This window comes from Ochotona curzoniae, unplaced genomic scaffold (genome assembly GCF_017591425.1).
Source record: "Ochotona curzoniae isolate NIBS_2020 unplaced genomic scaffold, NIBS_Ocur_1.0 contig_2294, whole genome shotgun sequence".
In the NCBI taxonomy this organism is placed as follows: domain Eukaryota; kingdom Metazoa; phylum Chordata; class Mammalia; order Lagomorpha; family Ochotonidae; genus Ochotona; species Ochotona curzoniae.
In genome coordinates, this window is record NW_024465405.1 from 5,732 (window position 1) to 21,422 (window position 15,691).

Below are 15,691 nucleotides of genomic sequence, written 5' to 3' on the forward strand. Positions count from 1 at the left end.
AGGCTTCTGCATCCACCAAGGTTTCTGGAGAGAAGTGATTTGATCTATTGATTAAGTGAGTTCAGCATAGGCTAATCCAAAGCTGGTCATCTCCCTTCCTTCGCTTTATCACAGGTGCTCCCCCGCCATGCCCTAAGCACCTGCTCCAAAGGTGAAACCACCTCAGCTCCCAGAGGGTCTCTCCACCGGGTCTTCCACCCCAGCCCTTGGTTTCTGATTCTTGTGTTATGCATCCATTCAACAAGCAACTGTGGAGCAGCTATTAGGTGCCAGGTGTTATGCTGATCAGTGGTAATGCAGAGCAGGCCAATATGACTGAATTGTGTAAGCCTCCTGCCTGACTTGGCATAATAATACATGGTGGGGCTGGGGGAAAATGGAGTTCTGCACCACTCAAAGAGGTGGGCAGTGACATGGCCATCATCTCCAGTCTGTGTGGTCTGAGTCACACTGAGTGCTGTGGGCAGGAGGTAAGAGCTGGGGTAGCCATTGTTCTAGGCTGGAGGGAGGCCAAGCCATCCCAGATACCCAGGGTCCATGTAGCTGGGATTCAGGAGAATGTGGAGAGGTCCCATCTTGAGGAAGAAGAGCTGTGAGCACTGGAGACTCTGGGAACTTGTGGTCCTCAGCATTGCATCCCACTGAGGAGGTCTTTTGGGGGCTGCTGCATTGCTCTGAACTGAATGGTTATGAGAGTCAGTGAATGGTGACCCAGCCTGGTTTCCACGGTCCTAACTTAGAGGAAAAGGGCCAAGGGCCCCCACGTGGGAGGACCAGCACAGTGTCGTGGCTTAGTCTGGGAACCAAGGCCAGGCTCCCTGCATGGCCTCCAAAGGCCTGCACCTGGGGTTGAAGAACCAGGTCTGAAACCTACTTAAAGCCAAACCTCCATGAACACAGTAATGAATGCTTTCCATTCTCTAGTTCGACACCCAGCCACATAAACACAGATACAAAATGAAACCAAGGGAGGGCTGTGGCACAAAAGACTGAAATGTTCTGTTCAGGTGTCACAGGTTAAACTGCTGCCTACAACACTGGCATGCCATCTGAGTGCTGGCTGAAGTTCTGGCTGCTCCACTTCTGATCCTAGTCCCTGCTGATGCACCTGGGCAATGCAGCGAAAGGTGGCCCAGGTGCTTGGGCTTCTACTTCACATGGGAGAGACCCAGATGGAGTCCCAGGAGTCAGGCTTGGGGCTGGCTCAGTCCCAGCTGCTGTGATCATAGGGGAGTGAACCAGACGAGTCTCTGTGTGTGTGTGTGTGTGTGTGTGTGTGTGCCCCTCTTCCTCTGTAAGTCTAACAAATCTTTAAAAATAATTCTTTTAAAACTATACTCATGAAACTATGACTCATGAAAGGTCATATCCAATATTGTGACTCAGTCTTTCTCTTTTCCACAGCGTACACAGCAGTCTGACAGCAGCATCTCTATTGACCCTTATGTAAGTACAGTCTCCTTCCTGTGATCCTGTGAGAGTCCGGGCTTCTCCCCAAGCACATGATCTCAGTCCTACTGCTGTCCCCTGCCGCATGCTCACAGTTGGCGGCAGAATGCCTTTCGTACCCTGGTTCTTTCACCTCAACACACAGAACTCCCAGGACAGGGTCTGCACCCAGGCCTGCCACTTCAACTGCTCAGAGGCTTATGGATGGAACTACGGGACACAGAATGTCACAGAAGTTGACTCCATCATAGTATGTTCTCATGAACTGCCCTGGAACAAGTCAATTTAAATGATGAATGTAGCTAGATAACACACTATGTTTTGAGGCCAGGCTTTGCCAACCAAAAAATAATTGATTCAGATGATTTTTAGTTCATTTTTGGTGCTATTTCTAAGCTATTCTGGGTCTGAATCTCAGCTTTCATAAAAACTTCTGTCCTGTCACTGCCCTGCACCAGTGGCATCCCATATGAACACTAGTTTGAGTTGCAGCTGCTGCACTGCTGATCCAGCTCCCAGCTAATGTGCCTGGGAAAGCAGTAGGTGACGCTCCACATGCTTGGGCCTCTGCAGTCACATGGGAGACCAAATGGGGTTCCTAGCTCCTGGCTTCAGCTTAGCCCCACCTCTGCTGTTGCTGACACAGAGCCAGCACTTCCTGAACTTTACCGCACAACAGAATGGTCTTGAAAAATCTCCACTCGATGTGGATCCTTTCCTTTTGAGGTTGGAGACTTCCAGGTGTCACCTTGGCATGTGCAAGGTCACATGTCCTAGAATCCCAGTGTGTTGACCTGTGGGGTCTCACTAATCCCCAAGACATCTATTCCATCTCCTCTTTCAGCCAGAGAACTCCAATGAGTGTGACATGTGCTGCCAAGGGGGGATGATTTACTGCTGCGATACCTGTTCAAGATCCTACCACCAGGACTGCCACATCTCACATATAGACCCTAAGAGGTTAGTAAGCCACTTCCCCACCCAACCCTCTCCTGGTACAGCACCTGCATCATTCACAGCTGGCCTGCCGGGTTCTGGGTCCTGGTGAGAGCTTCAAGGATCTATCAGATGAGGATCCATAAGGATCTCCCAGAGCTCTAACGTGGCCAATAGCAGCAGACTCATAGAGGCAGAGTCTCTTCAGATGGTTCCTAGAACCTCACACACTGACACAGTGACACCATCCTACCCTGGCTGTTGGTTCAAGCCATATCTCTCCCCTCTCCCCGACCCTCTACCATACACACACATACGCATCCTGACCTGCTGTGGCAACATTGCAAGCATGGTTGTTAGGGCCTTCAGAAGGCTGTGCCACTATCTGTCAAGTCAGCTGATTCTGCATCGCAAGGAGCATGGTAAGGTCTGTGAACTCTGTGGATGTGAGCCCCTGCTTCAGACAAGGCTGATGCTGTGTAGGTTACCATGGAGACCGATGAGGTGTCCTGAGAATGATGCTCTGGGTAGAACTGCTGTGGCCAGGAGAATGGCCTCTATGAGGAAGGCATCTGTCCTGGTGAGGTCAAAGCTTTCTCCTTCCATGTTGGGAGGGATCAAGTAAGCCACCTGCCCCCAGGGTGCCATCTGAGGGCATCAGTGCAAATGCATGCCTTTGATGAACTGGACAAACTATAGAGGCAGAAGACAGAACAGCCGTTTTGATCAGCCTGTATATAGTCCCAGATCCACGCTGGTCTGGGTCCATGGAACATGCACTGAACATCCTGGGAGAGGTGACATCTCAAGGATGAGTTATTGTATGTGTATCTGATTTTCTTTTTTTTATATATTTATTTATTTTGTATCTGATTTTCAAAAGCCTCACAGCACAGACAGCAGGGGAGAGACACTGGGGAATGACTCTTAGGGCAAATGGAAGGTGTCTAACTCATTTGTAGGTTTCCTTTCCAAGAAGGTTTTACGGGACAAATTCTAGAATGGAATAAGGCAGTGTCAGAGTAGAAGATGCCTATAGCTTGGCTTTTGCCAAAAGTGAAAAAAACAGAAACCTGGCTCTCCTGAGTTTGACAAAGATGAGGTTGATGCATCATGGCCCAAGACACCAGTACTTAAGGTGCTAATTTCTAAGACTTGACTGTGCCAAAAAGGAATCGTTATCAAACTCCCAGAGGCTCTGATGCAAACTCCAGGTTTGGAGGTGAATGAGACTCCATCGCTCCTTAGGCATGTCACTCAACAGGCTTGTCACTCGTGCTGCCACTCTTGATGGGAGGGGAGTCTCTAGTTACAGAAAACAAGGGTCTCCAAGAGGAGAGTGAGAGAAAGATGGAAACCACAGGTCAGTCTTGAGGAGAGGACTTCAGCAATCACAGAATCCCTGACTGACTCACCGATCCTGTCTTTGCTCACTTATGTCCAACCTCCTAGCAACCCATGGAGTTGCCTCAACTGCAGGACCAAAGACATGTGGCAGAGTTGTGGGAAGAAACAGCCACTTCATCAGGAATCAGAGGTGCTGCAGATGCAGATGAAGCCTGAGCAGCAGCTGGTGAGTGGTGCCAGGAGCCTGAGGCCACTCCTTGCCGGGCACAGGGCAGGAGCGCAGTCTGACAGCAGGCTGAACCTGTGCCTGAAGGTAAACCACAGGCCCTCACTGGGCTTCCATCCCACGACCTCACACCAGAGTGTGGTCTTCAAAGGAGACCCGCATTCCATGTGTGCTCCCAAGAGTCCGCAAGCCTGGAAGCTGTGTTCTGCCTGGGCGTGTGGGTGAGCAGCTCTATGCAAGGGGCCTTTCCCTCACTGTCTTCATCTTCTACAGAGATGCGAGTATCTCCTCCTGAAGGTATACCAGTGCTCAGAAAGTACCGCTTTTGCCTCGAAACCGCATTATGTAAGTAGCAGCCACAGCCTGAAGGCTGTGAACTTGTGATTGGAAATTGTACAAACAGCTTTTCTCTCTGCTTTCTGGGTGACTGTCTTCCTTCATATGTCTTATCACAAATCATCCTAGATGAGATCTCAAGTTTGCATCGTAGATGGGGGGCTGAAGCCACATAATTTGACTTCTCAGAATCTGGAAGCTGCAAGGCTCAGATGAGGGTGCCAGTGGGGTTGGGCTTAACCCAGGCTCCTCCTCTGAGAGAGCTAGCTGCACCAAGAAGGAGGGAGCTCCTGAGGGTCTCCACAAGGGCACCAAGCCAATGGGGAGGCTCCACCCTCACAACATGGTTACCTCCCAACAGCTCTTACACGGGGGGAGGAGAGTGTCAGGGTTCAGCCATGCAAGGGAGGCGGGAGGGGGAGGAACACACGCCCTTTCCTCATCCACCCACCCTGGGAGTCTAGAGAAAGCAGGCGTGGAGCCACACCCCCAGCCCTCCCATTGTATTTGTTGATCTCAACAGGGCACCCAGCCATGCCAGGGCACACAGGGGCCCGTGTTAGACGAGATCAAGAAGAAGCTGCGCAGTCAGGTGTACTCGCACGTGGGGGGCTTCGTGCAGGACATGCGCCTCATCTTTCAGAACCTCAAGGCATTTTGCAGCGTAAGTGATGCTCCTAGCGTCCCTGCTCTCCGTCATGGCCTTTCTACCTTGCATCTTCTATAGAGCGAATGTTTCAACTGCCCTCGTCAGTTGAGAAGCTCATACAAGCCAACGTGATAATGACAACCTGGAAGTATCCAGAAAGCTCTGGGGGGAAATAGCCCAAGCCAGAAAGCGTCACTGCCAGCAGGACCTAAGGCCCCTGCCTGTACTCTCTCACAGATGGGAGATTTCCGCCAAGGCAGAACGCTCGGCGTTCAGCAGAGCTGTTCACCCCCACAGGAAAGACAAGGGCATTTTCAGGGCAATCAGCTCTTCCCATCTTGAAGGGATGCTGTCATGGACGCCCTGTTAAAGCCTGGGTTTGCTTGCCCCATGAGCAGCCAGTCCATGGCTGATGCCAGTACGGTGGTGACAGAAAGTGGGTGTTGATTTTGCACTCCGTGATGCCCTGAGGGACTGAGGGCAGCAAGGCTTAGGGACTAAAGCTGGGGCTGAGCCGTGCTCCCCAGCTTGTGTGCCACGGTGCTGGCAGCTTTCCTGTGATTGGTCGGTGGCTGAAGCCCCCGCAATTTCCTGAGAACATTGTGATGGCAGAGTGGACCAGAGGCCACCATAGATGGACATGGTCACTGTTTTGTTTGGTCAAGGCCAGGGGTTCTTGTGAAGTGTCTCAAATGGAATCCAGCTGCTCGAGATGAACTAGAGAGGTCATCATGGCTTTGCAGTCTCGTGGCTGCAGTCTTGTGGGGCTAGACTGATCCTTTTCCATAGAGTCATCAAGGCGGAGGCATAAGAGGACACGTTGAGGGGCGAGGCCGGAGCCTGCTAGTCTACCTCCCAGCCGGTAGGGACAGGCCCTGCAGACGACACCACACCAACCACCTCCCACCTTCAAATCCTGCTTTGCTTTATGCCTGAATTTCCTAGTCCTATAGCAAAAATAGTGAAAGGCATTCCCAAGGGGTGAGGTCAAGGTACAAGGGAAACGTGAATTAAAGTTAGACACTTTTGTGCTATCACATTATTACATTTAAAATGTGCTAGTATCTAGTATCTAGAATTCATAAAAGTGACATCTATCCATGAATTCATAAAAGTTATCCAATATCTAAAATTCATAAAATTAAATCTCTCCGTGAACTGCCCATCAGGAATTAGCCTGAAGTTTGTGAGTTGAGTATTCCTAACCAAAACATGTGAAATTCCAAATGTTCAGAAAATTCCACACTGTAAACCTTTGCTTCATGCATTAAATTATTAAAAGTTGCGTGCACACTTACCTACGGGCCGTGTGGAAGGCACAGACGGTACATCAATGAATTTTTGTGTGTGAACTCAGCCTGTATAAACAGTGCATCCTGTTGCGCATGTGCAAATGTTTGCCAAGTCTCCAAAACGCAGAATCTGCCGCACTCCTGGCTCCAGGCGTCTTGGGGAAGGGGTGCAGAGTCTGCTTTTCCACCTTCCAAAGAGAAACCACCAGAACAGCAGAGCACACCTGCCTTCCGGCTGTGGGGCTCATGCCCACGGGGGAGGTGAGGAGCGGAGCCCCACAGTGGCTAATGTCATATCTATTCCTTTTCAGGATGGAGTGTTCCTGAGTGAACTCGAGGCCAAGTTTGAGAAGAACTTCCAATGTATTTTTGCAGTTCAGGAAACCGGGCAGAGCATGTCTTAGTTGGAGCCCACCGCTTGTCAACATTTCTTAGCCATCCCTGACCACCTATTTGTCTAAACTAAATTTAGACTTGTCCAAGTGTTCGGATTGAACCACTTGGAGAGAAAGTTGCTGTGGAAGAAGGGCACCTTTCTCCACAGAGCGTTGGCCTGCTCATGGCCTCCATGCATTCAGATCCTTCATCAGATCCTTCAGCAACGTCGTCTCTTCCCACACAGGACTGACATTCTTCTTCACCCCGAAGTATTTTATGTTTTGGTTGTTACTGTCAACGGTACCTCTCTCCCTGTGCTTTGTTACTGCCGACTGTTACAGAAAGCTCCTGAGATCTGTGCATTCACTCACACACATGCAGGTGTAAGTGCAGAGATCACTCCCTTACTGAATGCTGGGCAGTACTGGCGATTGTTTTCTGTTTTGTTTTGTTTTGTGCCTGGTACCCAAAAGCATCAGGAAGACTTGGTGGATACATGACATTTCCGTGGAACCGCGATTGACTCCACTGATGGAAGCATTCACTACCTGGGCTCTGAAAGCTCTGACGAGCCTTGGCTCTGCTGGAGGGTGGCTCTGCCTAGATGGTTAGGGTCAGCCACTCCAGGTGGCTTCCTGATGCCACCAGAAAGCCCACAGGGAACATCCGAGACCGTGGATGCGGTGTATTCTCTTAGAACATACTTTTTCTTATGAGTGAGTGTACATTCAGTAATGACAATAAAAATAAAGAACAGTGAAACATAAACCAGTCCCGTAGTCATTTCCATTGTCAGTATCCAAAATTGCACATTGTATGTAATTTACGTACCTGCTCTATCTTTATGCACCTGGCCACGGTTTGCTTCTGCCAGTACCACCGCCTGGCACTGTAATGCTAGGAAAGCCGCAGCATCGCTGACTGATGAGAATGTCTGGCTCCATTACAAACCTAGGACCACCCTTACACATGCCTCCCTTCTGTGGCCAAAGCATCATCATGGAGTATATGACTCTACAGACATGGACAACTGCGGGGAAATGAGTAACTCTTCAGCAGGTGCCTTATAGTCCAGGCTGCAATACCACCTCCAGATTTCAAAAGGAGGATGGAAAGGCCAGGGAGGTGGGAGGGTGAGCAGAGAAGGTAGGCACTGGATGAAGCTTCCTGTAGTGCAGAGGGAGCCACTGTGATTCCAAGGACCCGGCTCCAGCCCTGCAGCACCGCATCACCTGTCACACATCACATGCCTGCAGGGAGCAGGATACAGAGCTCTCCTTGACCAACATCAGTTTCCCCTGTAACCCTTATGATTCACTCAGAAATATGCCTCCAAGGCAAGGGTCATCCGTGGCAGGTGCTCCCAGACCCTGCTTCCCAACATCACCAGAGAACACGGGGAGCTCGCAGTGGTCCCAAGCCACAGAGCAGTGACAATGCGGGGTCTCCCGACTGCTGTGGCATCCCCCCACAAGAGCAGACCAGGCCTGGGCCCACCCAGACAGAGCTCTGTGCACAAACCCACATCATCCTGGCACCTGTTAAGTCTTGCCCTGCAGCCCCCAGGCTGTACTATAAGTCAGGAGATAAGCTCTGGGTGAGTGCAGACCCATTGTCTCCGACTGCGACACAAACCCATCCATGGCACAAGGGTTGGCAGCTCTACTATCCATCTCCCACATACATTCCTCATGGTATTCCGTCCTTACATCTGGCAGGAAAAATGGCATGCCTCCCTATGAGTAGCTCTGGAAATGCCCCCTCCGAGGTAAGTCACTGACAAGGGCTTGCTCAAAGGGACCCGATGGGCACCCACCCCGTTACCTCCCCAAGAGCTTCCAGACCTGTCTAGCTGCAGGGCATGTGGGGTGTCCTTGTGCGGGGGACAAAGGTGCACCACTCATGTGACTCTGCCTGCTACCGGCTCATTCCTTGGAATCCATTGAGGCACCTTCCCCCACCGCACCACCACCTGCCCTCACCCTCCCACCCCAAGACTCCAGCCTCCCCAAGACAGCGAACCAGCAACCGGATGCTTGGCTCCAGATGAATGGAAGGCTTGTAGGAAGGAAGACAGGGCTGCCAGGGTCTTGCGGTCGTGCGGTGTCTGTGTGACTTCAGCCCAAGCAGCAGGGCCAGGGCCTGGCTGCACAGAGCCCTTTTAACTTGCTTCTGGTGAAACCCAACTCTAGGCTGGCAAACACTGGCACCCAGAAGCTCCCCACCTGTTGAGTGCACCCCTCCATGCTGGCCTGGAGCCATGCAGTTTGCACTACCTGCTTCTTCTCCTGGGCTCCCTCCTGATAGGGTGCCAGGGGCCACTGAGTTATAGAGAAATGAGGGGCAGCTGGACACACAGTTAGGCAGCCTCCTGGATTCCCACCTTCCCAGCTGCCACTTTCTCATTTTCTTCCGCAGGTTCCCTCCCACCCCTGACCTTGAAAGGTGGAAGCGACTGCAGGTCAGTTCTTGGGTAGCCTCGTTCTGGTCCCAGCTCCAGTGTCACTCTCTGTGCTGACAGGTCTCTAAGCCTCTGCCACCCAGGCAGGCTTCTGACCTCCAGGATTCTGACACCTCCACCTGACCCTGGAATGTCTATCTCGTGTTCTTGTTCTCCAGTAGTCAATGCAAGGAAATGAACAGAGCATCCACACACAGCACATGAATGCAGACAGAACTGGTGCCACTGTGAAAACAGCTCAGAAGGGATTACTTGAAGAATCAAAATGGCGGAATGGGTAAGGACACGTTTAAACGGATGGAGAAACATTTAATCAGGATGAAGCAGAGAGGACATTTTTCAGGAAATAGGAAAGGTGAGTACAACAGCAGAGGGGTACCTGGAGACTGACAGACACAGGAAAGCAGCGGGCACAGCAGTGTGGTGTTGCAGTGACTGATACTCCAGCACGGCGATCTGAACTCCACTAGCAGCCTGAACTCCACCAGCAACCAGGTGGGAAGGGACTTTCACTGGGTGCTCACCAGGTGAACCCAGACAGGGAACTATCTGTCCTGCTGGTCCGTTTGATTTGGCCAGGAGCAGAGACAGAGCAATAAATCTCAGGTGGTGTGAGAAGAGTGAATTTCATAGCCCAGTCAGCCCCCTAGAGCTGAATTGGGCACCATTTTGCGTAAGGAGGAAAGGGCAAGGGAAAGGACTGAGCATGCTCTAAGAGGGAGTGAGCTCATTTCTGACTCAGTGAACTGCAATGACGTGGCATTCTACAGGTTCCATCCAGGGCAGGTCTGGGTAACCCTCGGATCTGTCAGCCAGCAGATCAAGAACTGTTGTGGTAGCACGTCGGGCGCCATTTTGTGCACTGTGGCAATAGCTTTGGGACTGCAAGTGAAAACAGTGAACTGCGCTTGGGCTGAGCTCGTGAGAACTCACTGAGGTCCCGCAGGAAAATAATACCGACTGTGGCATCGTACCGGTCAAAATAGGTCAGTGTGGCATCCAGACCTAACGTCCAACAAGTTCCGACAAGATCAGCACCACCAACAACCTAACTAGATAGTACACCTGGTGTCTCAAATCCTGGAACCCACTCCAACCGGAAGAGGGAGAAAGGTTGCAGAGACACTGGTGCAGCCTCAGCACAGTATCACAGGAGGTGGAGAGCGGTGAGCCAAGAGCTGGGGCTGTGGAGATCACGGTGGATATCTGACATAAGAATCCAGGCCTGGAACTCGCTGGAGGTTGTGGCACAAGTGGCTGCAAAGCAAAAAAGTGGTGTACCAACTGTAATAAGTAAAATCGCATTGTAGACCTGTGGGTGACACAGCTTAGGACCTGCCCCAAGAAGAAGACTCTGCTAACTAGAAGTACAATGATCAAGAGCAAAAGAAGAGACAAAGGCACAATGAATCTTACTGAAAACTCCCCTGCAAAGGAGCAAAATCCTTTGGCCAACCTCAGAGTTCACTAAGGAAGACATCGAGAAAATGGGGGACACAGAATCCATAAGACTCATTTTAAAGATTCTGGTCAAAAATGAGAAGCTCATGCAAGAGTTCAAAGAATTTAAGGAAGCAGTAAAGCAAATCAAGGCTGGGATATCAGAAATTAAGAACACAGTAGAGCAAATTACAAGTACAGTGGAGAGTCTCCAAAATAGAATGAAGCAAGCAGAAGAAAAAAATCTCAGAATTGGAACATATCTCCTGTCACCAGGGGGAAACAAACAAAAAGCTGGAAGCAGAGCTGGATCAGGCCAAAAAAAGTATTCAAGAATTGAAAGACACTATTAAGAGGCCAAATATAAGAGTTATGGGAGTCCCGGAAGGTGCAGAAAGAGAAGCTGAGTTGCAAATGTATTTAATGAAATAATCAAGGAAAATTTCCCTAATCTGGAGAAAGAATTGGGAAACAAGATCCAGGAGGGACACAGAACTCCCAACAGGCTTGATCAAATGCAATCTTCACCAAGACACCTGATAATCAAGCTCTCTTCAATTGAACATAAGGAAAAGATCCTTAAATGTGCATGTGAAAAAAATCAATTGACATATAAAGGAATGCCAATTAAGCTCACAGGAGATCTCTCACAGGAAACTCTACAGGCAAGAAGAGAATGGAGTGACATATTCCAGATTCTAAAAGAAAAAAATTGTTGGCCTAGGATAACATATCCAGCAAAGCTTTCTTTCATCTTTGAAAATGAAATAAAATTATTCCAGAGTAAAGAAAAGTTAAAAGAAATTGCCTCTTCCAAACCTGCCCTACAAATGATACTTCAAGATGTTCTCTTGACAGAGAAGAGGAATAGCACCTACCAAAACCAAAGGCAAACGGGAAGAACATCCCAGTAAAATGACAACAGAAGACTAAATCAATGAACAATCCATTCCTAAAATGACAGGACCAAATTAACTCTGAATGTAAATGGCATAAGCTCAATCAAACATCATAGATTAGTAGACTGGATTAAAAAACAAAACCCATCTGTTTATTGTCGGGAGGAGACACACTCCAACAAAGATCAGCGGAAACTATATCACATGGGTTTTGTTGTTTTCTATTGGTTTCATCTCTTCAAAACACTTTCTTCTGATTAAATCATTCAATGACTCGTAGACCATGCAGTGGCATCACTTTCTTCAAGAAGGTTCTTGATTTTCACTTCTTCAGCTACACATTATACATTTAATAGCATGCTGTTTAACTTCTTGGTAGTGTTAATTTCTTTTTTCTCTCAGATGCTGAGTTTGTTTTGTGGCTCTTCATTTAAGGGAATGCATAGTAGTTGTGCAATGGAGATGGTCATATCTAGTAACATGTCATTTAACTTCATGGCATTGTAAATTTCTATTTTTCTTTCTATTGTTGATTTTGTATCATGACTTTGCATTTAAGGAAATGTACAGTAGTCATGTAATGGAGACTAACATCCAGATGTGAGGATGCAGTGTGGTATGCATTTCTGCTTCCAGACAAAGATGGACTTACAGTGAAACAGTTTATATTATATTTTGACAATAGGACTCAGGACTCTCTGCCATTGTCCATGCCCGAAAAGATGGACATATGACTGAGTATGAAGAACTATATATTAGTGATGATATAAAGGAACTAGGTGGGTGGGGGAGGGAATTGGGGAGGGGATAAGGGAATATGGAACTGTATCATAAAATGACAGCAATAATAATAAAATGTGAAAAAAGGGATTACTTTTCTTTTCAAGAAAGATTTATCTTTATTTGAAACGCAGAGTTACAGAGCGAGAAGAAACAAATATCTTCCATGTACTGGTTCATTCCCCAAAATGGCCACAAAGACCAGAGCTGGGAAAGAGCCAGGAGCTTCTCCAGGTCTCCCAGGTGGGTCTCCCATGTTCTGCTGCTTTCCCAAGTGCAGGGAGTTGGTTCCAAAGTGGAGCAGCCAGGACACACACTGGCACCCATCTGGCATGAGAACACTGCAGGTGTAGGCTCAACCTTCTGTGCCACACCAGCCCCAGGCATCACAGTTGAAACGTAAAATTCAAAGAGAATCCTCTTGACTTAGATTTTGACGTCGATTTGCTTTCTTTCGATCCCAAAGTCATAATCTGAAAGAATTGATGAGCTAGACATCACTAATTTTTTTAAATGTATGCCTGTCCCCAGCTGGCTGCTGGTGGGTCTCAGAACGGGGTGTCTCATGCCTGTATCCTAGACAACAGCCACCATGTGCACGTGGTAAGCTGTCCCTGGGCCTGCCTGGGCTCTGAGGGCTGCTCCCTTTGGGGAGAATACACCAAGGGGGAGGTCTCCAGGGCTGGGCAGGTCCAGGGCCCACCTGCGGCTCACATTGGGCAGTGAATGGGATTGGGGAGGGGCGCGACCTTGGGCCTGGGAGTTTAAACTTCCAGCAGCCTTCCGGCTGCTGGTGGGTCTCAGGATGGGGTGTCTCATGCCTGGGTCCCAGAAGACAGCCACCATGTGCACGTGATAAGCTGTCCCCAGGCAGCCAGTATGCCATTTGGTGCCAGGCTCTGCCTGTTGGCCGCCCAGCCGGGGAGCTCTGGGTTTTGGTTCTTTGAGCCGCTGCTTAGTTAGCTCCAGGTTGAACCCATTGTGCTTCTAGGACATGAAGCATTCGTAAAGATTCCCATTGGCAGTAACTCTTCCTTTGTAAAACTTGCAATCACTGAACAATTCTGACCACCAAATACCAGTCCATGCAGAAGCTATGGCTTAGGGCTTGTCCTGCACAATTATATCATGTTACCTGACATGATGATGGATCAGGAGAAGGGTTACAGTAAGCAAGCCATTACATTAACTAGCACTCAAGAACCATAACCGGGAGTAGATTCTGTGAGGGATGTGTGGGCCACATCCTGTGAAAATTCTAGCCCCACTGCTTAGCTCAAGAGTTGGGGTGGTGATAGACTAGATGTGACCATGGAGCCTGCCATCAATCACAGGTAAAGGAACCCCCAATAGTCTGGACTGGTCAGGGCAGCAGCACCCAAATGTGCATTCTGAATAGGGTGTGGGGTGGGCCGGCTGCAACGCACACCAGCTCATACAAGGCCAAACGGAAGGCCAGACTGCGCCGGGCACTGGCCTAAACCCAATGGCATGTATGAGAACTGGGTCTGGGAGTGGATTAAGTGGAGCAACTTGGGAAACTCCCTTGGCAAATTGTAACTCCCACTGGTGAACATGTGGTCCAGGCCTGGGGATTGGACAAGCTGGGAAAATTAGCTCCAATGGCTGGGTAATGTGTCAACTAGTAATGGAACAGACTGGACCGAACAGGACTGAGCAAACCTTAGCCCACAAGCAAAACTAGAGACCAGGACGGAGCACAGGTCATGCTGAGCTAGGCTCTTGTACGTACTGGTGTGCATGAGCCAGGAATGCTAAGCCACAGTGTTGAAGGCAAAGGTCAGGACAGGTAAGGGTCTGTGCCAAGCTGAGTCAGAGCAACCACTGGCATGCGCATGATCTATGGCTGCGAATAGGCCTGGTTGGGGAGCTAGGGGACAACCCCAGCTGGGTTGAGGTCCCACCAAGGGGCGTGTGACCTAGAATGGGAGCTACGTTCTGATCTGGAAACGGTTATAGTCTCCCTTGGCACAAGTGTGGACTGGGATTGGATGCACCGAACTGGGCCGGACCCCAACACCCCCTGGTGTCATGGAAGACTGGGATAGATGTGGGACAAACTAGGCAAGGTCTCTACCCCCTACTGAGCCATATGTGAGCCATATGTGGGTATGGACAAACCATGGTTGGGCTGAAACATCCAACAGCAAGAACCAGTTTGGGTTGAAGGCCAGTCAGGAAAAGCCACTGTTCCTGCTAGGACAGGAGGTAGACTGAGTAGGGTTGGCTCATGGACCCACTGGTAAGCGTGAAATCTAGCATTGGGAGAAGTTCTGATGGAGGAGCCTGGGCAACTGCTCTGGCAGGACACAGACCCGGCAGGTCAGCGCAAGAAACATGATAGGATACAGCCCAGAACAGGCCATGGAAAGTTTCCCACTGGCATACAATTGGCATGGGTCGGGGGAAGACCAGGCTGAATCTGTTCACGTCATCTACTGGCATTCCAAGCATCAGAACAGTGTGTGTCAAGCCAGGTTCGGTCGCAACAAAGACTAGTGCACAATACGGAATGCCAAGGTGAGGTTGCCTGTACCGGAAGGGACTGCAGCGCCCAACCAGCAAGCATGAGAACAAGGAAGGGAGGCGAACGAGCCGGCAAGGGGAATAAGGGAGGCTTCCTTTGCTGGACAGCTACTCCCACTGGAGAGTGTGGGCTGGGATGGGGGCAGACCAGACTAAGCAGGGCTACAACACCTGTGTGCCTCATGTGGACTAGATCAGGGAAAAGCCAGGCTGGGCCGATTATTCCTACTGGTGCAAACAAAATTAGAGTGGGAGTTGGTTGTTTGGGCTTAGCTGCAGCATCAGCTGGCAGAAGCTGGTACTGGGGGCTAGGTCTGTCAAGTTAAACCACAGAACTACCTGGAGAGAGCACAATCCGGGAGTGGGAGAGGCCTGGGAGGGAAATAGTGGGCTCATCCCTCTTGGGTAACCAATTCCATGGGAGGGCACGAAAACCAGGACAGGGGCTGGGGTGGAATGGGGTGTGGGACAGACTGGATTACTGCTACACATACTGGCAAACCAGGGTAGGGGCGGGCCTGGTGGGGGTTATTGCGGGTCGCTCCAACTAGGCTGCAGCTCCCACTGGTTTATGTGAGGGCCAAGTATGTGCTGGGCAGAACCAGGCTGGACTGCAACACCCATTGGTCCCAGTGGAAGTCGGGAGTGAAAACACAACCAACCCAGGAATTGCAACCACCAGCTGATCTGGACTGTGCCGGGCCCTATACTTGCTAGCACATACAAGAATCTGGTTTGAGTACAACTCAGATAAAGTTTGTTTGGAGATCTCCCCAATCAAAATGTTGGACTCTGAACCCTAACGAAGAAAAGAGAGAATATAGAACAGGTCAGCCAACCATCTCAGCTATGATGGACTATGTCAATCAGTGGATTCTTCAAGGACCTCATAGTGCTTGGAGTGGCAAGATTGGCAGCGATTCATAACTGTTGAAATATCAAATCCACTTG

The 15,691-nt window shown here is 49.8% G+C and overlaps 1 long non-coding RNA gene across 1 annotated transcript; it reads left to right on the plus strand.

Annotated features, from left to right (window-relative positions):
- Positions 1-4,013: 4,013 nt before the first annotated feature.
- On the plus strand, positions 4,014-7,381 carry LOC121151088. The gene is made up of 3 exons (XR_005883120.1): positions 4,014-4,303; positions 4,818-4,958; positions 6,547-7,381. It is a non-coding gene; the product is annotated as an uncharacterized LOC121151088 (long non-coding RNA).
- The last annotated feature ends 8,310 nt before the right edge of the window (positions 7,382-15,691 follow it).